The sequence below is a fragment of the Protopterus annectens genome, chromosome 2.part1 (genome assembly GCF_019279795.1).
Source record: "Protopterus annectens isolate FY-2018-M chromosome 2.part1, PAN1.0, whole genome shotgun sequence".
NCBI classification, from domain to species: Eukaryota; Metazoa; Chordata; order Ceratodontiformes; family Protopteridae; genus Protopterus; species Protopterus annectens.
Window position 1 is genome coordinate 232,848,574 of NC_056729.1, and position 27,211 is coordinate 232,875,784.

Genomic DNA, 27,211 nt, shown 5'->3' on the forward strand with positions numbered 1-27,211 from the left:
TTCACATGATTTGATCGTTGCTACAAAGTTGTGTGTGTGGCAAAAAGAGATACACTCCCACTGTGTTTTGTAACTTCATTACTGTGATTGTTCAAATCTAGAGCTGTGCAATTATCTAACGTGTTTAACTTGTTTTTGTCTCTTATTAACATGTGTGAAGTGCATGGCTTAGAGCAAACACAGTGGAACACATACATATTTAAAAAATAATGTCAGTTGCCTTAAGAAGCACAATCATAATTAGTGACATTGCATGGTAGTCAGAACCTAGGATAATAATTAATTAATCTGTGAATGAACTGTGTCTGTAGACACCATGTAAAAACATTGAGGCACATAATACATAAGATAGGTAGAGTGTGTTTCCTGTCACACATTTTTTAATGATAAATGATCATAAGCATTCATTATAATAATTATGTAAATTAGCTTCTGCCTGTAATAGTTGCATGTTGTTCACCTGTGCAAATACAAGTTTCACTGCTGCAGACAGAAAACAAGACAGAAAAGAAACTGTTATGTGCTAAAATGAAATATTGTTACTTGTTTCGCTTTACTTTGTGCATACATGCTATGTGGAGTTGAATAGCGGTAAGCACTATGGACAGTACTGAGTATAAAAAATACACCCCACCCATGGCTAGCTTTCCCTGAGACACCAGGTGTAAGTTCATAACCTCAACACAGCTGAACATGGGTTCTAATCCAATGCACTGAAATCTTTTTTAATGGTGTTCTATTGTAATTTCTTTAAAAAAAATTACAATATAAAGATAATTATGTATAACAATAACTATGTATAGCAGATTCATTGAGCATAAACACAATATCATACGAATTATGTGTAAATGGGGTATCATGACAATTATGTTTCTGTAATTACATTTTTTTTCTGCCCTGGGATGGACTTAATACTTTAGTGACAGTCATCTACACAAATCACACAACACAAGTATAGCTGTAAAACAGAATGTATTGTGTGGTCTGGCCCAAAACTCAGAAATCTACTCTGAAAGTAATATAAGTATATGCTTTTCCAGTATATTGTCACACATTATTCCTGCATCACACCTGGGGATGCATAAACTAGGACCTTGTCAGGTCACATACATACATACATAGTAAACTGAAGTGCACCACTGCTCACTCTTTAATGTGTGTATATAATTAATGACTATACTTGACACATACTTCTTTGGTAATGAGAAAAAAACACCTATGTGTAAGTGTATGTATACTCAACCTTTACATAGGTGTGAATCTCACATTGTACAAATTACTTTTATCAGTGTGTAAGGCATGACAAAATATATATCATGTCAGAAAATTGATCCCACACCCAATTCAGGTTTAAAAGTCAATTTTACTTCCCATTCTTGACCACTGGACAAAATTTTGTCAGATCTAGCAGCAGAGAAGACATAAATTAGTGCTAATTGTCACATTACCTTTCCTGTTTCATAAACCATCTTCCTCTATGTTTGGCATATTGCTCTCTGCACACCATCATGCAAACAAAGTTGCATGGTTGTGTGGGTTTGTGCATTGGCCATAAAACATATGATATCATGAATTGGCAGCAAAAGACTTTTAACTGTTACTGGATGACCTGTGTGACATGGCAGGAGCTGAGAAGGATGGCGCCCAATTCATGCTCAAAGAAGGGGTGTGGAGGAGTCAAGAGTATTCATTGTACTCCTTGTAAAGCACTACAGATGTAGGATGCTGCAGGGTGACTATACCGGGTCTCAGTATAAGTATGGGGCTTGAAACAATCTAGCCAAGGATGTCTCCCGTGCGATTGGCATACCACACACTGGTGAGCAATGCAGGCATCGTTATAATGAACTGAAATAGTGGAAACAAGCACAACTCAACCAGTAGTAGAAGTACACAGATAAAGAAACACCAACTGAAGTAGAAAGCTGAAGATAGCCAAAGCTGGTTTGCATAATGCTGTCATGTCTGTTTTTCTTCCCTTCTTTATTTTTTAGCTGCTCAGAAGTTTTCAGTGAACAGGGAGGCACATGCAGAATGCCTAGAAAGACTCAGAAAAGCAAGGTGTATGTATGCAGCAGAAATTAACATTATTTTATTAAAAGTATTGCTCTTCCATACATTACTAGCAACTAAAGTGTGCATATCTTAACTGTAAAAGCCAACCACACATTCCTTATTCTATGGCTCAAGGTAATTGTAGGAGGTAAGTGTAATAGTGTATTCAGGTTTGGTGAGCTCAATTCCCACTAGAACAAATGTATTGTAATTAGAAAAATATCATTCTTTCATATTACTTTCATCAAAATTGGCATAAATGCCATGTTGTTAACTTAATCTGTATTATCTTTAAAAGCATATTTGCAATATATGTATATTTCCAGGAGTAGTTGTTAAAATTCACAATCCTATTTTTTATTTTGAAAGATCTATAGCTACTGTAATAGTAAAAGTGTATCTAATTGTAATTAAGAATGTACGTCAGATAATAATGGTTCTAATTATGTTTTTTTTTCTAAACCCCACCCCCTATCTCTCTTTTTCTTATATGTGCGATCACACTGTTCTGATGTCATACTTTTCTGCAAACAAATAAAATGTTTTTCAGCACAGGAAGGTAGGCTAACTCTGCAGCTCAGTTTGCCACCCCTCCATTGGTTGCTGCACCAACACCCAGCACATATAGGATGTATATTGACAGTACTGCTCTGGCAGTCCCTAAACTATCTGGGCCATCAACATCACCTGCAACTAGTGCATTGATACTCTCCTGGAGTAGTAGTGGAGGTGGGGATTACATTACCCACCAATACCTGCCAGGGATGGTGTGTGAGGTCTTGGAAAATAGCATTGCTACATGACTCATCCACCTGGAAGAGTTGATTGTGGGAATGCAGATAAAAAAAATGTCAAGCAATCCAATAGGAAGCCACTTACTGTCCCCATGCTTGACAGGCATGTGTCTCTGATGTGCCCTACCTATCCCCAATCATGGTGTCCCCCAACCTTTTGCATCCATCACCATCCCTGTGTCTGCCTTGTTTGTAATATTTTTCTGCACTTGCTTCCTCACCTACCCCATCTACCTGATCCTGACATTCCTTCTAGTCTTCCCCAACATTCCAATCTGTCTATACACCATGATTTCATTGTTTTCACCCATCTGTTTTGTGGCGACATTCAAAATTCTTCAAATGTACTTCCTATATTCACATTACACTGTTAAAGAAGTAGATAGTTATGGTTATTTCCAAAATTTCTTCTGCATATTCTCATATTGCTTCCCCTTTGACCTCCTCCCTGATTGCCCACCATTTCACCACTTTCCTATCTACACCATTTTTATATCTTTAATCTGGTCAAAAAATAGAATGAAATGCCACACACACATGGCAGAAATACCCCTTAATAAAGCCCTTTACATTTTGTCCTCTGCATTTGCACAATGTTTGGCATTTTGCACCAGTGCTGAGTACCAGTGAATGACTCTTCATATCCTATGGAAAAAACAGATGAGTTTTTGTCATCACCTGCACTAGTCCGGTTACTTCTGCACAATGCTGCTTAAAGTTACTGCTCTAAAGGAACACAGTTAAAGTAGAATAAAGGCACTACTTTGAAACATTTACGCTGACAGTTATTTAGACTGCTTAATTTAGAAAAATGCAAATCTCTATGTGGGGTGTTAATATAAATCACTTGTCTGTTGTTTATTTTTCTACAGCACTTCACTGTAGTCATTTATTCTCACATTTGCAGGAATTATCACATTTACTTTATAATGCAATCTTGACACCAGGTGTAAAAAATCAGTTGAGATGGATTCAAACCCTGTGTTATTTGTGTTGTAAATATGAGCTCACAGCTCTTACACTTTCCACCACAGGGAAAACTAGTTGGGAATTGTATTTTTATACTCAGTACTGTCCAAAATGCTGACGGGCATGCCTCATCGCTTAGCGATTTTGCAGGAAGGAAAGCAACCCAATAGAAAAATTACTGTTTTCCCATTTAAGCAGAGAACCATGTTTGAACATTACTCAGCTCAGCACATATGTGGGAAGCAATAGCAATAGTTTTTAATGTCATAAAAGTTATGACACAACATTTCCACTATAAACTACAGTATGAACACCATAGTACATGATGGCTATTTCTCCCATAGCAGATATGCATAACTACTTCTCAATTTCAAGTTGAGTTCATTAAATTTTAATCTTACATGCACAGACCCTTTGCCATCTTTCCTACAAATCAATTTCTCAGTGATGCACTATGTTAAGAGATGTTTGGCAAATATTACTATGTTTATTCCAAGAAAAACGGCTGTGTCCGCGTACAGGGTATATATCCAAAGTAGTTTTTATTGTATAAATTACACAAGCGCTTTCACCCTAACTTAATTGTAGGGCCTTTTCAAGTGTTAAAACAGTATCACTGTCTGTTAGCCATCTTTATATACCTGAGTTCAAAAAAAGGCGCCAAAAAAGACATGTTAAATTTAAAGTGAAAGCACACATTTAAAAATCACAGAATATAATCATTCAAAAATAAAAGTAAAACGCATTATTTTAAGAAGGGTAACACTTGAAAAAGCCCTACAATTAAGTTAGGGTGAAAGCGCTTGTGTAATTTATACAATAAAAACTACTTTGGATATATACCCTGTACGCTGACACAGCCATTTTTCTTGGATTTTGGTTTAGACTTTGCGGTCTGTTTTTCCACTCATTTTATTCTTGGTTGTACATTGTGGAGGTCGGCGTACAGGTGATGGCAGTTTTCAATGGTGAACTTTCCTTGGAAGAAGAGTTTGGGCAACCAGACCTTGAGAATCCGTGTTTCTCCCAAAAGGATGTGGCGGCAACTATTGTAGGGCTCAGCACAGAAATGCAGAGCCTTAAGTTAGATATTGCACGTCTAGTGGAAGCATTTCAACCAATTGGTAATTCTATTCCATGTGGGCAAGTGAGGAATGAGACCATCCATCAGGTTTCCACTCAAGCGAATGCCTGTGACATGGAGGTACAGACTGGGTCACTTTGTGGTTTTGTTTCAGCGCCACACAAGGGTTGTGGAAGTAAATTAACTTCACAAGGAACTGGTGAAATTTTTTGTGATGCCTTTAGGAGGGGAGAGTCTGCTTTCCAAACTACTGAACCGAGTGAATCTTTTGACATTGAAGGTTCACAGCGTGGTTTTCACGCACACCAAGGTACTGTGAAACAAACTGATAATGTTTTTAATGCCGATTTGCGGCATTTTCATAATGTTAAAGAATGGTTTAAACATATACAAAGTGAAGGGAACTATTTTAACAACTCTTCTTGTTTAAAGAACAAGACTAATGCTGCAGTCCATCCTTTGACTATGTCCTCATTGAAGGATGGTATTAGAGATTTGGAAAATAAAATGTATAGGATAAAGTGTGTTAATTTAGATAATGCATATTTTGAAGAATGTTTAGTTAAAAAAGTTGTTCCACAAGGGTTACGTGTTTGTAAATACCCTGAAGGTTTTTCTTATGACATTAACATGCTTAATGAGTTTAATAATGTTTTTAATGAATGTGGTTTTAAAATTTTAAAGTTAATGGTGAAATTTTCTAAATTGAAAGTAGATGCTATGTTAAAGGATGCTGAAAAATTGGATGAGGCTATTAGGGGTGACTTGTTGTTTGAGTTCAATAAAGAATGTTATGAAAAGAGTTTTTATCGGATAGACAGGAAATGTGAAGAAATATATGGTAGGAAGAAAAGAAAACTGGAGAGGGATTTAAAACAATACAGTGACAATAGGGCTTATGTTTTCAAAGGGAAAATCTTTAAAAATACTTTATACAAAACACCTGACCCCACAGTTATTGAGGATGAGGTTCAACTTAAAAGTGTTGACAAAATTTCAACCAACAGACAGGTAGTTGTTGAGGTTTTGAACCATAACTCTACTACCCCTGTGACCAATTTTTCCACATCCAACCCCCCCTTCTTAGATGTGGGTAAAGTTATAGGTGTAACAACTGATTTGGAAGGAGGGGATGAAGGGGAATTGAATGAACAGGATTTTTCATGGGAAAAGACAAAGGAAAGAACCAGACGAAAACAAAAAAGAAAGGAAAAGTGTAACAATTAACTTTGACAAGGAAACAAAAGGAAAAATAGTTGTAGATTCTGACAAAGTGACTTATTCTTACAATGGTTTCAAAATTTTTAACTTAAGTGGTATTGATATTAATGAGGAACATTTTCATCTGTTTGAAAAAGGTTTTAAATTTGTTCCAACATTTAGATTTGATATTTGTGACACCCTTCTTGAATTAAAACTATATACTAGGAAATTAAATTTTGCACTTTTGTTTGACCAAACTGAGGGTTATGACACAACTGTGTTTAAAAAGGCCAGTACCTTTAACCCACCTCTTCACCCGGCTTTGCAGGTTTTTGAGGACATATATATTTCAGATTTGTATGATTTGAGTATTGACAAGAATACAAGGAAAAAACAGTCATTTAAAACGAATTTAGCTATGAGGGAGAAACAGATTTTGGACGACTTAATTGCTGATTGTGGGATTTGAATTATGAAACCTGACAAGGGGGGGTGGCATGGTCTTGGTTAACACCTTTCATTATTCGAGCAAAATTTTGGACATGTTGAGTGATGTTAAAGTGTACATCCTGATCTCTATCAATGAGATCAACATCTCATATAGGAAAATAAATTTAGCTATTGAAGAATTTGTTATTGAAAACAGGCTTGACGAGAATATTGGCAACATTTTGACTACTAAGAAACCAAGACTAGCGACCTTCTTTGGTAACCCAAAGATACATAAAGTACAACTGATCCACCATATAGGCCAATTGTTTCAGGAAAAGGGTCCAAAACATACGCTATTGCGTGTTTTTTGGATCATATACTTAAGCATATTCCCAACCAGTACGATCATTTGTTAAAGGACTCGTGGGACTTTTTACGCAGTTTAATTTTGCAACCATATGAAGGTGAAACATATTTCTTAACCATTGACGTGGTTGATTTGTTCACCTGTATTCCAACTGATGAGGGGTTGGACTATTTGTGGTTACTTTTGAAAGATCAAAGGTCCCTTTTGAGTTTTGATATTGATATTCTTGTTGAACTTATAAGAATAGTTTTAGAAAACAATTTTGTGTACTTTGAAGGGGAAACTTTCAAGCAAATTAGAGGTGTAGTTATGGGGGCAGCATGTGCCCCCATTTATGCAAACCTAGTTCTCCTTCAATGGGAATTATAGTACTTGTTCCCTTCTATATTTTGGAAAAATATTAGGTTGTACCGATGTTTTTTGGATGACTTGTTCATTATATGGGAAGGACCAGTGAATGTTATTTCTGACTTTATTGAGTTTTTGAATTCTACTACTGACTTCTTAAAATTTACATTCAAATTTGACCAGGGTGGGATTGACTACTTGGATGTGAGGTTAGATAACACTGAAGGGGGATTGAAATCAAGAATTCACAGAAAGGACACTTTTAGTAATTCTTACCTCCCTTATACCAGTGACCACCCTTGGAAACAAAAAAAGAGTATTGTTAAGGGCCAAATGGTCAGAGCGGCCAGAATGACATCAAAGTGGAGTGACTTTGTAGTAGAAATTGAGTTTATTTCTGACCTATTTACTTCAAGGGGTTACCCTAACTGGTTAATTAAACAAGTTTCAGATGAAATCATATAAGGACGTGCTACAAGGTACCAACCCATTTTGGGGAAAGTACTGGAAACCTCTACGGGTGATGGAGTGGTTGTTGAACAGGTTTTTAAAAGGTCTTTAGTACTTAAACATAGTAACACTGCTAAGGAAGTTAAGGCCCTAGTTCAAAGGAACTGGAAGATGTTAAGACATAATAAGGATATAGTGCACAAAGTGGGTGGTGAACCTAACTTTGTTTTTAAAACAGGAATGAATTAAAAAAATGTTTTTGAAAGTAGTACTTATAGGAATACATACTACCCAGATAAAGGAACAAATAGATGTGGTAGGTGTGGATATTGTAAGTACATTTTGGAGGAAGTGTCTATTACCTTAAAAAATTATGGTAATAGTAGGATTTATTTTAAGAAGGGTAACTGTTATACTAAAGGTATTGTATATTTAGCCCTGTGTAGAGACTGACCATGTTTCTACGTAGAGAAATCAGAGAGGGCATTGAATAAACGCATTTATGAACATTTGTACAGCATTAGGAAAGGAAATACAAATAATGCATTAAGTAAGCACCTACAAAATGAGCCTGAGCATACATGCTTCTGATTTGGAATTCTTGAACAAGTCCCAATAGATCCCAAAGGGGGAGACTGGGAGAATTGGTTATGCTGTAGGGAGACCTACTGGCAAATAAGACTGAATGCTGCCCATCCCCCAGGGCTTAACGACTATATTTCTATTAAGCCTTATTTAATCAGAAATGGTATTATTGTTGAAATTCAGTTCCTTTAGTGGATGTATTTCAAAAAGATTATTTTACTTATGGTATTTATAGGTTGTTTGTGTTTAAACATTTATACTATACATATATTTTTTAAGTATTGTTTTTGTACTTTTAATGGAATACGTGGATATTAATGCATTTTACTTTTATTTTTGAATGATTATATTCTGTGATTTTAAATGTGTGCTTTCACTTTAAATTGAACATGTCTTTTTTTGGCGCCTTTTTTTGAACTCGGGTATTTAAAGATGGCTAACAGACAGTGATACTGTTTTAACACTTGAAAAAGTCCTACAATTAAGTTAGGGTGAAAGCGCTTGTGTAATTTATACAATAAAAACTACTTTGGATATATACCCTGTACGCTGACACAGCCGTTTTTCTTGGATTTTGTTTTAGACTTTACGGTCTGTTTTTCCACTCATTTTATTATTACTATGTTTAATACCAATGTATTTTTCATCCCATCCAAAGGCATTTAAAAGCACAAGAAAAGGGAATGTACTTAGTAGTTACTGAACACATCTATACTCAGACTCTTGTGTGCCCTGCAACCATTCACTTGAAAATGGATAAGTTAGTAATAGGTCTAATGTCAACTACAATACAGACAGAAAAACAGAACTGCATTGCTACATGTGTTAAAGCTTTATACTGATGCTAGACATTGAGATTGTTTGATACATGTCTTACTGTGGACTCAACTCAAGACAATATGAACACTCATACAGCAACATTTTCATTCAAAAATCCATACAAAATATGTGTGTGTGTGTGTGTGACTGAGTGCGTTATGTGTGAAACATAGAGAAACAGGTACATTTATGTCTCAGTTCTGCAACATGCATTCATGAGAGCTTATTGCATGTAGGTTAAGAAGCTGTCTTTTTAAGTATTTGTGAACATTATGAAAACAAAAGGAAATCTGAAGTCCACAGTCTGCACACCAGTCTCATAACAGTAACATAAAATAATTATGTCATCTCTATAACACGTCAAACACAAGGCCCGCAGGCCAAATCCAGCCCTCCTGACCATTTTATGTGGCTCATGGTGAGGAGAGCCAGCAGGCTGTGTCAGCGTCATCCCTGTGTGCCTGAATGGCTCTAAAATAAGCAATGTACCCTAGGGAAGATGACAACAAGCTGTCAGCATCATCCCTGTTTGCCTGAATGGTGCTTAATGTGGTGGTGAGGAGAGTGATTGTCAGACGGCTGTGTCAGCATCATCCCTGTGTGCCTGAATGGTGCGTAACATGTGGTGGTGATGAGAGTGATTGTCAGCCGGCTGTGTCAGTGCCATCCCTGTGTGCACCACTACTGAAGGCCAACATCAGTGAATCTAGCAAATGTCCGAGAGAAAAGTTGATATAGGGTGGTGCACTTCCTATCTAGGTTGTAGATAGAAGCTGCTAAAATGATAACATTAGATTCTAATGTGGTGGCAAGCATCATCCCTGTGTGCCTGCATGGAGCAACTCTTCCCAGGCCAACATCTGTGAATTTGGTAATCAAAATGTTCAAAAGAAAAGTTGATGCAGAAGGGAGACAATTTAATGAAAGATGTGAAAGCGAATATATGTTTATACTTCGCGATGACAAACCGGTGTGCATTTTGTGTTATGAGGCGGTGTCAGTGATTAAAGAGTACAATGTACGTAGGCTTTTTGAAACCAAACATGGAGCTAAGTATGCTAAATATACCCTTCATGAAAGACATAAAATTGTCCAAGAATTAAAAGGCAAACTGCAATTGCAGCAGAACATGTTTACTAAAGCTACAGCAACAAATGATGCAGCAGCGAAAGCTAGCTATATTGTGGCTGAAAGAAATTGCCCGAGCTTCCCGGTGTTTTTCAGAGGGTGCCTTTTTGAAGCAATGCATGCTAAAAGTGTGTGAGCTGGTGTGCCCTGACCAGATGCAGGCTTTCCATAATGTCAGTTTGTCAAGAAATACCATTGCAGATCGAGTTTGAGATCTTGCAGGAAATCTAACAACACGGCTAGCTGAAGATGCACGCAGTTATCTAGCTTTTTCAATAGCTGTCGATGAAAGGACAGAAAATATTGATACAGCGCAGTTGTTCATCTTTATATGAGCCATGAAGACAGACCTCTCTGTCACTGAGGAACTCCTGCGTGTAGCTGCAATGCATGGGATGACAACAGGATAGGAAATTTTTGAGGCAGTGGAGAAGTCCATAAATAATATTAAATTACCCTGGGAAAAGTTGGTGTGGCTAACTACCAATGGTGCACCTGCAATGTGTGGAGGAAAAAAAGGCTTGGTTGGACTAATGAAGGAGAAAATGCTAAATAATGACTGGCGCACACATCTGATTTCCTATCATTGCATTATCCATCAAGAAGCTATGTGTGGTAAGGTTCTTGAAATGGATAATACAATAACCACAGTCACAAAAACAGTGTACTTTATACAAGCACTTGGCTTGAATCATCGCCAGTTCAAGCTGTTTTTACAGGAGGTAGGTGCAGAGCATGGAGACATGCCATACCACACAGAAGTAAGGTGGCTTAGCAGGAGCAAAGTCTTCAAACAATTTTTTGAGCTCAGGGAGCAATTTGCTCTTTTCATCCAAAGTAAAGGAAAACCCTTGCCTAACCTGTCAGATCCAACCTGGGTTTGTGATTTTGCTATGTTGTGTGATTTAACAGACCATCTCACCCAACTGAATCAGAGGCTGCAGGGATACAAGAAGTCATCATGAAGATGCCTGATATGATTGCAGCATTCCAGTGTAAACTTTTCTTATGGAAGTTCCAACTAGAACAGGACAATCTTGCCCACTTTCCTGTTTGTCAGAGTATCTCGGCCTCCTTTTCCACTGCTTTTCCTTGTGCTTGTTTGGCTACTAAAGTGAGCCAGTTAATTGATGAGTTTGAATGGCACTTCTCTGACTTCAGAGCACAGCACTGTGGCTTTGACATCTTTGCCAATCCTTTCACAGCCGACATCAACTGTGCACCTCATCACCTTCAGATGGAGTTGATAGAGCTTCAAGCCGATAGTGGCCTGAGAGCAAAGTTCCATGAAGTCCAGATAGAGGACTTTTACTGTCTACTGCTCCCTGACTTGATGCCACAGCAAAGACTTCACACTGCCCATGTTATGTCCATGTTTGGGAGCACCTATTTGTGCAAGCAGATGTTTTCAATAATGAAACTAAACAAGAACATGCACAGATCACACATCACCGATGAAAACTTCCACGCTGTTTTGCAGGTTGCCACAGCACTAGACATAAAACCAGACATAGACTCACTGACCAGGGGAAAACGGTCTCAGACATCTGGCCAGAAAACAAGTAGGTGAGCAATTTCAAAACCTAAATTTCAATGTATTAAAGAAAAAAAAAACTGTTTTTGAACTTTTTTGCTTATAGTACACTTACAGTTTGTTTTGTGCTTTTTGTTGTTTTCAAAACATGATTAATGCACCTTGCTAAGGCACACAGTGATGGTGCTGATGGAATTCAATGCTCTGTGCACTGATTAATGCAGCAGGATGGCGTGAGATATGGTCTCTCAGGATGATGAAGTATCTTTACTTCTACTAGTCTTAGTAGATATATCTTAATAAAAAAAGGAACAAAGCATTTGGCCCTTGACTTAGTCTATGTGTTTTTATTTCGGCCCCTTATGTGATTGAGTGTGACACCCTGCTCTATAAAGATCACTACATCAAGGAAAAAATCAGACTTCCACTGATGTCACAAATGTTAACTACTGTGTTCTTCAGCTTGAATAAACACTTAGGAAAGGATTCAAATGGCACAACACACAAATTGTGTGTGTGCCTGTATGTGTAACTGTGTCTGTGCATAGTTAGAAGAACATGAATCTGTGTCATAATATCACCACTCAAGTATCATGGAAAACAAAGTTTTACAGATTTTACATGACTACATGACAGCTTTACATGACTAAACAGCAAGTGCATACAACCCTCTCAATATCTTCTTCCCAACATACATTGATGCTGTCATCTGCTATAAAGTATTGTCTGATACCATGGCAGTCAGATTTGTGCTGTGGTGCTTGGTATAAGTAATGTGTTCTTTAGCTTTTCTGACTAGTTGTCTAGAGGTTCTAAATTCACTGCAGTCAACTTGTAAGTGTATCTATGCATAGTTTGAAGAGCATGAGTCTGTGTCCTACTGACATCATTCTGGTGTCATTGAGAAAAACATTTTACATTCATACATGACTAGACAGCAAGTTCATACAGCTCTCCAGCATCTTCTTCCAAAAATAGACTGATGATGTCATCTGCTATAAAGTGTTCTGAAACAATATAAAAGTCAAACTTGTGTGTAGAGCTTGCATTAGGAACTGTGTTTTGTAGATCAGTAGTGAGGAGTTCTAATCTCACTGCAGTTAGCTGGTGTGTGTATGTCAGTGTTCATTTAGCTCACGTTCTGGAGACCATTTTAGAACACCATGTGAGACACTCCTCCTACCATCTTACTCTCACTAGACACTGATGATGTCATCTGCTATAAAGTGTTGTCTGACACAAAGAAAGTCAGACTTGTGCTGTGATGCTTGTATTAAGTTCTGTGTTCTATAAATAGCTAGTCTCACTATGGGCAACTGTGTTCAGTTAGCACACAATCTGCAAACCATTTTAAAACAGTCTGTGAGACACTTCTACTACCATCTTCTTTCCACCAGTTGCTGATGATGTCATCTGCTATAAAATGTTGCCCAACAGTGTAAAATCTTGCATTCTGCTGTGGCACCTGTGTTAAATACTGTGTTTTATAGATTTCTAGTTAGGGGTTCTAATCTCTTTGAGGGCAACTTGTGTATGTATGTTCATTCAACTACCTGTCTTGAAGCAATGCTAATACTGCATATGTGACTAGGGCTATGTCATGCACTGCTGTCCACTTCTTATTATAACTAGACACTTAAGATGTGATCCCCTCTAATGTTCACTCTGACAGTATTGCACTCAGATATCTGTGTTGGTATGTGCAGTAACTAATTTGTTCTCTAGCTTGTATAGGAAGACAGTTTATGGTTCTAATCTCATAGCAGACTGTGTGTGTGTTCAATCAAATGTGAGTGAGTAGATAATTTTACACCAATATGTAAATCCACATCTATGTGACATACTTCTCCCAACATCTTCTTCTCGGCATACAATGATGCTGTAATCCTCTATAAAGTGCATTGTTATAATATAAAGTAAGACATCTGTGCTAGAGCTACTGTTGAGTTGTATGGAATATTGTTTGTATACCTACACAGGCCTAATATTCAAATCTGACTTCATTCAACTGCTGTTTGTGTGGTGGGTGGCATATTGCTGAGGGTATATGATCTTTTGAATCTCTTTTCATTTGAATCACACTCAGGATAACTTTTAACATATGCCCATGAATCCAAGATAACCTACTTCCCTCTGGCAACAACTATTTACATTTATTGGCCATCCTACTGTATTCCACAGTACCAGAATACAAAAGTGACCACCCCTTTCAACCCATCTTGCTGTTTTAAAAATAGTAACTCTCCACTAAACCTTAACATTTTAAACAGGTAAAACTTAAGTTACCTACTTTCACGTCTAATGTCTCTAGTGCACACTGCAGTGTGCATTTTCTTTTCATCTTACCTTTAAGCATCCCTTTGACTAGCACTTTTTCTAATACCTGCTGGAAAGCACTAGGAAGCCTTAAACAGATACAAGCACTCAACTCTCCTTGTTAATAAGGAGAAATTAATAGTAGGCACTAAACAGCCTATAATTGCAAAGTACCTTGCTTAGGTAAGGGAAAACAGCTCCTGTACTTTACAAAAAAAAAAAAAAAAGCACCAAACCAGGCATGTCCAAGGGTCACCTTCCGGTGATTTCTCCTGTCCACCTGGTGAATTTGGGCATACTGGGGCAATGCAGCAATTGCCTCATGTACACAGACAACCCTCTCCTCCTACCATCCAGCAATATAACCTGTGAGAGATGCACTTACATAGCCAAAATGGAAGCAAAGCTCTCTCCACCCAAGATTGTGCTAGACAGTCAAGAGGAGAAGGTTAACCCCCACACTACACCTCAAGCAACACATAACCCTTCTAAACCCACACCACCAACACCCACATATAGCAACACTAAATCCACATATGCAGGGGCGCTTAACTGTAACTTGCCCAAGCAACAAGGACCTCTGAAGCTGAAACGCAAACAAACACCAATCACAACCAAAGTGTCACATAGTTCACAACACCTGTGTAACACCCAGCAACAGCCCCTAAGGCAAGACAATGTACCTAACACTTTAGTCATAGGTGACTCTATAGTCCGGTACACTAATGTCCCTCTCACCTGGTTGAACAAGGAGAAAATTACAGTCAGCTGCCTGTCGGGTGCCAGGATCCACCACATAATGCATGCACTCAAGTCACTCCACAACAAGTATAAATATGACTCTGTCATTGTCCATGTTGGAGTGAATGACTTGAGACGTACCTCCCTGGACTACATGAAAAGAGACATGGAAGAGCTCTCGGATCACATGGCCCAGGCAGGTATGACTCTAGCCCTGAGTAGCATCCTGCCTTTGCACAGAATGATACCACAATATAAGGACAAAATGATTGACTTCAACAATTGGCTAAGCTTCTGGTGTCATTCAAAGGGGATCCAGTATCTGTCTGCCTGGGACGACATGATTGACAGACCACAATGCTTTGCCAGAGATGGTCTGCACCTGTCACCCCTGGGATTCAGGTTACTGGCTAAGGCTCTTGCCACCCCTATAGTGCCTTTTTTTAGGCAAAGTTCAAAGGACAAAACCACCACCGTATCAGGTACAAGCATGCAAAATCTGAAGGTAATGCTACTCAATGCTAGAAGTCTAAACCTCAAAATGCACTCTCTCGAGGCACTCCTGAAAATGGAGAACATTGATATCTGTGCAGTAACTGAGACCTGGTTCAAGGCTCCAGAGTGCACCCCTGCAATACCAGGCTACAACTCTTGCCATACTTTTTGGCCATCAAAGCAGGACAGAAACACTAAAGGTGGAGGAGTGTCAATATTCACCATGGATATTCACACCACCAGGCTAGTTGCCCAACACAATGCATCTGAAATCCTCCAGGTGCAACTAATGCTAGGTAAGACTGCAATCCAAATTGTAGTTTGCTACAGATCCCCCACCATACCCCAAGATTCTCACTACACCTTTCTAAACATACTGGAAAATATTAAGATAGAACCAAACACCCTAATACTGGGTGATTTTAACTACCCTGCCATTAACTGGGAAAACTACTCATGTACCAACACCTTTGCCCAACGGTTCTTGGAATTCATAAATTCCAATGCCCTGAATCAACTAATCCATAGTCCCACCGGGGGCTCCAATATCCTAGACCTGGTCATTACCAACATGGGAAATCGATGCTCCACACCTATGGTCACCCCCTCGTTAGTCAGGTCTGACCATAAGCTAATCACCCTTAACATCCACATCCCACCCCCACCCCCCAGTAAGGAAACCTCCATAAAAAACCTCTCCAATGCCAACTTCATACTACTCAAGTCAGAAGTGACAAACTTCATGATACCCATGCAGACGGGAGCTGAAAGTTCAACTGCTGAATCCTACACTAAGGCACTGTACGAGCACATCCACTCATGCATAAATCGTGCCATCCCAAATAGAACCAAGATGCTCTCATCCAAAAAAAAGAAGCCAATCTGGTGGTCCCCTGCCATAAACAAACTTTACAACAAAAGGAAGAAACTGTTGCAGAAAACAGGGAAAATCCCAGGATGCAAAAAACTTCCTTACCAGCCTCAGTACGAAACTGAGATCCCTCATAAAATCCTCCAAAGCTAGTTACGAAAATAAAATTGCCAAAGATTCCAAAGACAACCACAAGGCATTCTATAACTATGTCAAGAATCTAAATGTCAATGCTCAGACCTGCTCTGAGCTAAAACAGAATTGCATTAAATATACTGATCCCAAGGATATTGCCAATATCCTGGCAGATCGATTCAGTGCCAACTTCACCCCCCTCTCACCCCCTAAATGGCCCATCTCAATACCAGAAGATTGCCAAATTCTGGTAATAACAGCCACACAGGTAAAAAACACACTCTCCAAAGCTAAGAATATAGTATCCATGGGACCAGATGACATCCTGGGCTGTGTACTACATGAACTACAATATAAACTGACACCTCACCTAAGTGTCATGTTTAATCATAGCCTCACCTCAGGTTTCGTGCCCACTGAGTGGCACAGAGCTACAGTTATCCCACTCCACAAGGGGGGATCCACCTTGGATCCCAGAAACTACCGTCCCATCAGTCTGACATGCCTTATCTGCAAGGCCATGGAGTGTATTATCATGGAACTTATAAACAAAGACATTGGCAACCTTCAAACACTGGACCCCACCCAGTTTGGGTTCGTGAAGGGCCGATCTTGTCTCCTGAACCTGATTGACTTCTTCAAATTAGTCTCCAGAGCCATGGACAAGGGTAGGGTGGTCGACACAGTATATATAGACCTTGCCATGGCTTTTGACACCATCCCCCACTCTGGAATCATAAAAAAACTTACTAAGCTGGGCATTAATCCCTACGTCACCCAATGGATTACGAACTGGCTTACTGATAGAACCCACATTGTAAAAGTAGCTGACTCCAAATCCAGCTCCAGACTAGTGACAAGTGGAGTACCTCAGGGTTCAGTCCTGGGACCGCTCTTGTTTGGCATCTACTTCTCTGAAGTACAGGCCAACACTAAGGGACTCTGGATAACAAAGTTCACAGATGACTGCAAACTGGGAGCCATTATTGAATCCCCAAATGATGTGGATACTCTACAAAGGGGCCTTACAGGAACAGATGCTTGGTGCCAGAGCCATGGGCTCAAGCTCAATGCCAAGAAATTTATAGTTATACCCTTTGGGAAAAAAAACATGTATCCGTGAATTACCATATAGGTGGCAGTACACTAAGCACCGAAAGTGTGATAAGAGACTTAGGGACACAGGTGGACAGTGGTCTCACCTTCAATAACCACATCGCCACAACAGTCAGGAAATCCTTCTATGTGGCACACCTCATCACTAAGGGCTTTTCATCCAGAAAAATGGAGGAGATTTTCCCACTGTACTCATCCCTCATTAGGCCCATTATAGAATACAACGCCCCATTTGGTATGTACCTCTCAAGACATCTGCAACAACTGGAAAGGCCACAGAAATACCTCACTAAAAGAATCACAGGCCTAAAGCAGATGCCCTATGCTGACCACCTTAAAAAACTCCAGCTATACTCTGTTGCATATTGTCTACATAGAGGCAATCTTTGCTTAACATACAAGGCCATGTCAAACCCAGAGCTGATGGACATGCTACACTTAAAGAAATCCCAATCCCTCAGAGCCACACGCTCCAGGGATCAAAACCTTGTCATCACAATAAACAACACATGCTGGAGGGATAGGTTCCTGACCCAGAGACTCCCCAGACTCTGGAATAGATTGCCCATACATGTCAAGCAGAGTGCCTCTTTGGTCCTCTTCAAAAGGAACCTTGACGATTGGATGGGAGAAAGGAAATTCACCCTGGGGATCACGTCAGTCGCCCTGCTAGACAGGGGTCCAGGGAAGTAAATAGTGTGGGAAGAAAGAGCCAGGGAATTGTTATGGCTAGGCTTGTATAGGCCCTAGGGCTGATAGCCTAGTACCATCCTATGAACCAATGAACCTATGAACATGCCTCCTGCAGAGCCATAGATGATGTCATCATCTTATAGATGCATACATATTTAATGAAGCACAGTCCTTCAATGACCCTCTACAAGCCATCTGCAAACCACTTTAAATCTGATCGGTAAATCTGTCAGAATTGTGCCATGGCACTTGTGTTAAGTACTGTGTTCGGTAAATAGCTTGTTTGGGTTTAATCTCACTGTGTGCAACTTGTGCATGTATGTTCATTCTGCTACCAGTCTTGAGACAGTTTTAACACTGAACGTGAGACTACTGCTATGTCATGTACTCCTGTCCACTTCTTTTTATAAACAGATACTTATGATGTGATCCCCTCTAAAGTTCACTCTGACAGTATTACACTGAGATATATGTGCTGGCACAAGTGTTAACTACTGTATTCTTTAGCTTGTGTAGACAGAAAGTTTGTAATTCTTTGTGGTTCTAATCTCACAGGAAACTACATGTGTGTTTGTTCAAATATGAGTTGGCAGACAATTTTACACAAAGATGTGCATCCACATCTAGGTGATACACTCCTCCCGACATCTTCTTCACAGCATACACTGATGCTGTAATCCTCTATAAAGTGCACTGTGACAGTGTCAAAACAGACAGCTATGTCGGTACTACTGTTGCATTGTATGGAATCCAGTTTGTATACCTACACAGGCCTAATCTTCACATCTGAACTCATTCAACTGGTGTGTCTGTGGTTGGTGGTATATTGATGCCAATATATGATCTTTTGAATCTCTTTTCATTTAAATCACACTCAGAAGAACCTTTAGCATAGCTCCATAAATCCAAGATACCCTAATTCCCTCTGACAACTCGACATGCTTCCTGCAGAACCATGGATGGTACCATCATCTTTTAGGCATACATACATTGCAAAGCACAGCCCTTCAAGGAGCCTCTGCAAGCCATCTGCAGATTATTGGATCTGTGATTGCTAATTCTATCAAGGAGTGGTGAACATGTCACATATGGACAGAGGCAGTATATAATCCAGTCCAACACATACACACATAGGTGCATAAACTTATTATCTATCATCATATACATATGCAATTTTGGTTTAAATGCTATTGTAATGGCTAGACTTTTATGTGATGTTGGCCATTAACCTAGTAAGGTCCTATGACTCTATGAAGATCACACATGTCAATGATGCTGTCATCCACATGTGCTGTGTTGAGCTGTGGATGTACAGCAGCCCTACAACAGTGTATTCCAATCTGTGCTCTGAGGTAATATATTAATGGCTATTGCTGCCATTTCATTACATGTTCCTTCCATAATAGCTGCAGTAATATGTCTCCTCAAGGCTACTGACATGGGATGATGCTATGTATATATTTGCCTTAGTAAGGCATGTGCTCTGATAGTGGAGTGTATTAACATTCTACACATTTTTCATTCAAATGTCACACTGATACTTGCAGTATGGCACATGTGTGCATGTGTATACCTACCATTATGAACTGCTATGTGACATAGAGCAGTATTACATAAAACTGATTACATGGGTGCATATGTCTTGTTTCAGCCACATATTGTAATGCCATTATATACACAAACATAAAACCAGGCCAGATTCACCTACAACCTTCAGGAATTCATTGTACGCACAACTGTGTTACTATTTGCAAGGGGATAATTCAGGTGTTGCCCAGCAGCATTATATGACTGTTAGCATTTGTGACATTAACTGTTCTGTATGCACCACATCCACCTGATTTGTTATGTGCCCATATATGGTATCCTAGCCCTCACACGTACCTTTTCAATGATAAACATATAGGCATATGATGTGCAACTGATGTATTGACATGAACTAGGTGGAGATGTATGACTGTGTTAGCAGTTCTATTGTATGTCATGTGATGCATACACAAGGTTGTATTTGGCAGTATTACCACAAAACTTTTGTTAAGTACAAAATTTTCAGGGGAATACATAGCTACATACACATATGGTTGTGGATGGCACTACCTATACTCAAATTGAGGAAATAGAGAATCTGCTAACTGACAGATTTGGATCATATTTCATCCCCCCCCCCCCAACACACTGCTTGTCATGTAATGCATACATACAAACATTACTCAGCCTGTGCACCCTCTAAGGCTAAAAACATGGCATCAATGAGCCCTGACAACATTCCATGTTGCCTTATCAATAATTTAAAACATGACCTAGCAGACAAAGTTGGAGGCCTACTTAACCACAACCTCTAGATAGGCTAATGTCTCACAGAATAGTGAACATCAACAGTCATCTGTTTGAACAAGGGGGGACCATCATCCAACACAGGTAATTATAGACCTATAAGCCTGACTAGCCTCATCTGTAAGCCAATGGAAATAATCATTATGGACCTTATCAACAAGAATGTAGGTAACCTCCTGACTATATAACAACCCCTTTTTTCTTTGTTAAGATTAAATCATGTTTGTTAAATCTTGTTTACTTATTTGAGAAGGTCAGCAAGGCTGTGGATAAGGGAGATAATGTGCATCCCACATAACTTGACTTGGGCAAGGCATTTGACACAATTCCACACTCAGATATTACAGAGAAACTGTCTTAACTGGCTATAAACCAGTACATCCCCACGTAGGTAGCACAATGGATCACAACCAGGGCACATACTGTCAAACTGTGTGAATTCACCGCTAGTAAGTGGCCAGTGAACAGTGCAGTACCACAGGGTTCTGTATTAAACCATTTCCTGTTTGATATTTAATCCACAAAAGTCAAGGCAAGCTTAGACAGCCTTTGTCCAACCAAATTTGCAGATGGCTGCAAATTGTGGACAATCCTTGAATCAAGTAATGGTACTGATATACTGTGAAAAGTATTAACTTACACAAATGATCAGTGCCAGAGCCATGGAGACACCATAAAATGTCTAAAAAAGCCTAATTATTCTGTTTTTTAAAGCAAATACACAAACTAATTATGATATAGGCAGCATACCCTAATGAGTGGACCAAGTGGTATGTGATCTGGGTACTCTGGTAGACAGCAATTGGAAGTTCAACCATCAAGTGTCCACAGTGGTGAGAAATCCCTTCTATGTGACACAACTCAAAACTGAGCATGTCATCCAGATCAAAGGACTTTATAATTCCATGTACTCAGCCCTCACCATAACAATAACAGAGAACAATGCACTCTTTTAAATGTAACTCACCACACAACTGCATCAACTGGAGCAACTCCTGAGATTTTGCATAATGAAGATACATGATGTAAAAGACAAGTCTTACGTGGAAAGAATGAAAGGCATATTACTGTGTTCGGTCCCCAATGGACTACTAAGGGCCAATTTGTATCTGTCCTACAGGGCATTCTACAATCTGGCCCTGATGGAAATGTTACACATTGTTAAAGCAAACAGCATGAAGTTTCAAAGATGTTAACCTGGCCTCTGATAATAAATCATGTTGCAGAGATAAAAACATCTTTCAGACAATACACGTTCTCTGGAACAAGCTTGCCATTCATGTAAAGCAAAGGCCTTTCCAGACCCCATTCAAGTGCGACCTACATCACTGGATGGTTAATGGTAATTGCACTCATGGTGTTGTGCCCATGTCCCTCATGGATAGAGGTAGTTGGTCTTAGATAACACAGCATATGCTCATAAATGTGCGAACTTTGTTCACATAGCTATTTAAAATTGTGATGCTCATATTAAAAAAGGCTAGGAACATTTGTCTAATACTGTCTTATGAAACTATGAAGCTGTGAAGTCCAATTGTATCCTAGGGACAGCTATATTGTGACTGTATAGCATCAAGGTTGTACTAGTGCATCACATCAGTATTAGCACTTGATAGTTTGCATGAACACATATTCATGCATGTCAGGATTTCATATCAGTATAACAATTTCATTGAGAAATGTCAGAGGGACAATGATCATGTGGCACATATGTTAAGGTTTGACATGCTTCTGCAGTTGTCCTACATGCATTGTTTGTTATGTGAATAGCATCACAGTGACAACTTCCTCACTCATTGAAGCTAGACTTTGCACTGCTGTAATTTCTGTGCACGTGGGCATAGTTGATGCATTGCCATCAGTCTCACATACTGCTTTACCAGTCATTATAAAACACCACTTCTTAATTCACTCATCAGTTGTAGATGTTTCAGATATTATCCACTGCTATTACATGTTGCACATGCATGCAATACCCAGCTGTGTGTAGGCAATCCACTCATATCAGGGTGTTGTTTGTAAGCATTATTATCCTTATGGCTGATACCTATGTCAGCCAGGAAATGGAAATCAATGCAAATACAGAGATCATTGACAACATTTTTGGTATGGGTCTGATTCTTGCACTTGTGCCTTGTTGCTTATGTGTCATGCAAACCTTTCAAATGGCCAGGATTGGCCCTGAATTCAAGACTGTCTCACTTAATCCCTCCAAATGTTTATTTTTGGAAAAGGGGTAGTAATGTCGCCTTACAGAATACTGGCAATCGTTATAGTTGTACGTGTCTGTTCCTACAGAACACATATAATAACTTAAGCTCACATATTCTGGCAATATCACAGATTCATGTTTTTAATATTTTAAAATTGTTTCTGATTGTGCCTGCTTCTATCAACAGTTGTCCATAAGTTGGTTGATTATTTCTCCATGATTGTTTGAGAGGTATGCTGATGTTTCAGTCATATTCAAGTCATTTTGCAGATCTTCAGAACATGCACATACCCCCTATTGTTTAAATCACCCTTGCTAAATGTCCTCTCCAGTCAGTGATGTTACTATCACAACTATTCATCTGCATTTACATGTATCCTTGTGTGATGGTATGGCTATAGTTGCACAGGAGTTGTAAACAGCTGTGCATACTGTGCTATGTACATATGTGTTTAATGTTATACTAATGACTTGTCTTGAAAGTGTACATACAGTGACATATCCAGTCTTGTGTACATTGACAAATTTTACATGCCCTCTTCCACTTTCAGCATTCCTGTCATTTATGTCTGTAGCCATTTTAATCAGCACACTTTCCATGCCTACTGTATTAATGTTGCATTGTATTTTCCCTTGTTGATCATCCCAACATCCAATATCTCATTATGCAAAAACATGTTGTAGTATACATTGCAATGAGTAAACTTTGATATAATGTGTTCTTAATGCAGTCATTTCAGTAAATCCCTGGTAATCACTGTGGCTGTCTGTGAAATCTTGCAGAGCACGTTTGCCCATAGACAAACTTGTATGCATATTCCCTCTGCATTTGTGCTCCTCTGCAAGGTTTCATGGCTGGCAGCACTGTTGTTGGTCATGTGACCTTGCTTGTATTCATGTAAGCATGATGTGTAACATACATATGCAGTTAGCCCTGCCGCTCATCGCACAAACATGTAAACTCCATGTAGGTTTGGAGTAGAGCCCACATGGAGTTTATTGAATTTCTGGGCATGTTTTGCTCTCCGTGCTAGGATAGTTAAAAGTAAAGCAATGCGAACCAGCTGTACTGCATCCTGCTAACTTAAAAGTGGCAATAAAACATGACTGTAGAATCTTCCTAGATGTGGAATACCTCCTACAAAGCATGTAAGTCAAACAACATTTCTTCACATAAGATATGAAGTAGCCCAAAATATCATCTTACAAACAATAAATAAAGTCAAGTGGAGAAGACCCCTATGCAGAGAAAGAATAATCATGCCTTTAGCTTTATCAAAAATAACAAATGTCAGCAAAGCTTTACACCTTAGAGCGTCTCATCTGGGCACAGGTGTCTGTTATTACAACTACATCCTGATCTGCACAATTTCACTAGCAGACTATTAATAACATAACAAGTATCAAATATATGTATACACACACACACACACACACACACACACACACACACACACACACACACACACCTATATATATATATATATATATATATATATATATATATATATATATATATATATATATAAATACACATATATATATATAAGGGGATTTTTGGAGATAAACCCTTGGCTAGGTTTGCAAGGGCCCCAGGGCCATTAGCCTAGTAACCTCCTATGACCCTATGATGGGGCTCAGTCAAAACCTCTAATTTCAGTGTGGTATTACATATCTTACATGGGTTTTCACTGTGTACCCAGGTTTCTTTCTACCTAACAAAAACATGCTGCTTGGTCAACTACAATAAGTTGTCCAAGGGTCTATATTATATTGTCTAAATGGCATTACAGTGATTGCCCCACACTTTGAAATTATTTACTGGTGTGCTGTGTCTTGTTGGTCTACTGATTTTTTTCCCTAGGAAAAAAATCGGTGACCTGGGGTTTTGCTGTTTCCAGATTTCGCTCTATATTTTCCATCGAAATGGCATTCGCTGCAATGCCATTTCGACAATATAATATAGACCTGACGTCCAAATATAGATTATATTCACCCTTGCCCTTGAAGTCTAGGTCATATATGAAAAGGGTATGAGAAGGGCCATTTTGCTGATGGTTAACAAATAAGTGCATTAAATAAACAAAAAGTTACAAGCATGCATGAGTAACTTAGCTTAGGCAACAGTCTGATGCAACAACTTATTAATTCTGTTTGCTATTTATATATTAATGCACAAGACATAACTAACATATAGCACTTTGAATGATAGGTTATGTATAAGTATAATTTCACCGTTGGGTGTCTTTCTCTTTGTCTCTACTTCCTCCTAATGATTGATTACATCATGTAGATTTATTCTTATGTATTAATTCACCACTACCAATGCCCAGCCAATCAAACTTTATGTTCCTGCCACACAACCTAACATGCATAAAGAAAAGAAACAACCAATTATAAAATACATATTAATTTATTAAAATGAATATTATTTATTAAATCAATCAACTATAAAATTATGTTTTGTCCAGTTGTACTCCATGATGTAGGGGATCTGTCTTTATGTTTATTTATTTATTTATTTGACATTTGTTAACTGGGATAGTCCAAGTGGACTAGAAACCCATTTTCAGTGGAGACCCGAGGAGAAAAGCTCCAATACAGACAAAATTCCAGTACAAATGCTACAAGCACATATAGAGAATTATAATACATAAGATCCAGAAATACAGAAGTAAAGTACAATAACATGATAACAAATAATAACAGTTCCCATAAATTACTACCTCTGAGCCTGTACCAACTGGGAGAAAATAGAAATAGATTTTTTTTTATTTTATTTTCTCTGAGAAAACTATTGATTGGTAGTCTATTAAGCTTATCATTTTATAGCTAAATTGACAAAATGTTTGCAAAAGTTCTATAAAAAATCTAATAAGACACTTCTACAGTAACAATAACAGGTCTGACCAAATGAATAAATGAATATTTTGCCAGAAATACACAGTACGTTTATAAACATTTAAAGCAGGGGTATATGAGGACTGTCATATTCAGCCAAGGGCCACAGTCTCCTAAATGGAAAGAAAGTAATTCAGTGCAAATATGAATATAGTGCAGTAGCTTCCCTCCCTTAGAATCATAGTGGATTCACCACTGCTTGAGGCATGAAGGCTGTGTTTGTGCCCTGATATATAGCCTGGATAAATAGACCTTCTTTCCAGTATGAAAACATGGAAACAGGCAACACACATAATAAGGCCTGAGCATTCCAGCTTAGCATGAAATAAAATTCCAAATCACGCAAGGTGGGCCCAGCCTGATAAGGAATATGCTGTTGTAACAGAACTTGTGTTGATCTCTAGCATGTACTCTTGTGTTGATCAATAGCATATACATCATCATCACATATAGCATAACGGAGTTGTTTCTTAAAATTGTTGTCTTCATAAGATGTTCAATATATGCAGTTCAGACAGACATATAAATATAGAGAGAGACTGATCGATATGCATAGATAGATACAGCTATAAAGATATAGATATGCATAAACATACAGTATATATATTAACAAAATATTCTGCAAGAAGTTAATAAAACTGCAGCATCATAAGGGAAAATCAATCTATCATTCAGGATTTGGACCCTCAGCCATCCTTCATTTATCAAAAAGGAAGAAATATTAGAAGCTGGATAGGAAAAGAACAATAAATTACTGCATCTATGGAGCTACAAGTAGGTACCTTTCCCTGCAAACCACAGGGCTGCAGATGCTGTGCATTTATGAGGCAAAAAATTACTTTGTGTCCAAACTCGGAAAAGGAATATGTCTCCACTGACAGGCATCACTGCAACAGTAACTTTATTACGAGAAGTTGCACAAAATGAAAAGCATTCTACACTGGAACAATAATTAACCATCTCAAGAAGAGTGATAATCACCAATTAGACATCAGGCTTTAAGGACTTCAACAACCCTGTGAATAGACATGCTCAGGTCTGCAGGGACTATGATAAGTTTGTTTTTCATGTCATTGAGACATAAAACATCCAATATAATTAAATCAATACAGGATACTCTTAAGGTGATAAATGAAAATTTCCTTTCCCTGCAACCTCTCCTTACCCTGGAGAACACAGATATCTGTCTAGTTACTGAGACATAGTTAAAGCACAGAGACCGCCTGGGCAATGCAGTTTTTATTGTCTTTCACACGTTTAGATCAGCTACTTTGTGGAAAGGGACAAAAGGTGGAGGTGTCCCAATTTACATCAAAAACAAACAGACCACAAGGTAGCCCAAGCAATAGCACCCACTTAAGCTCCTTCTTCTACAATAAATAAAGTCCCATACCATATCTTTGCATGCTATAGGCCTCCCTCATTGGCCCAGGAAATTCAGACCCATTCACTCCAAAATCATACTCTTAGGTAATTTTGACTACCTTGATTTGAACAGGGAATCTTATATGACTTCAAACTTGCAGGTCTAAAGATTCATCAATTTTGTGGACATGAGCACCTTGTATCAGCTATATTGAATCCCCACTAGGGGTGCAAACATCCTTGACTTAGTCCTCACCCACATGG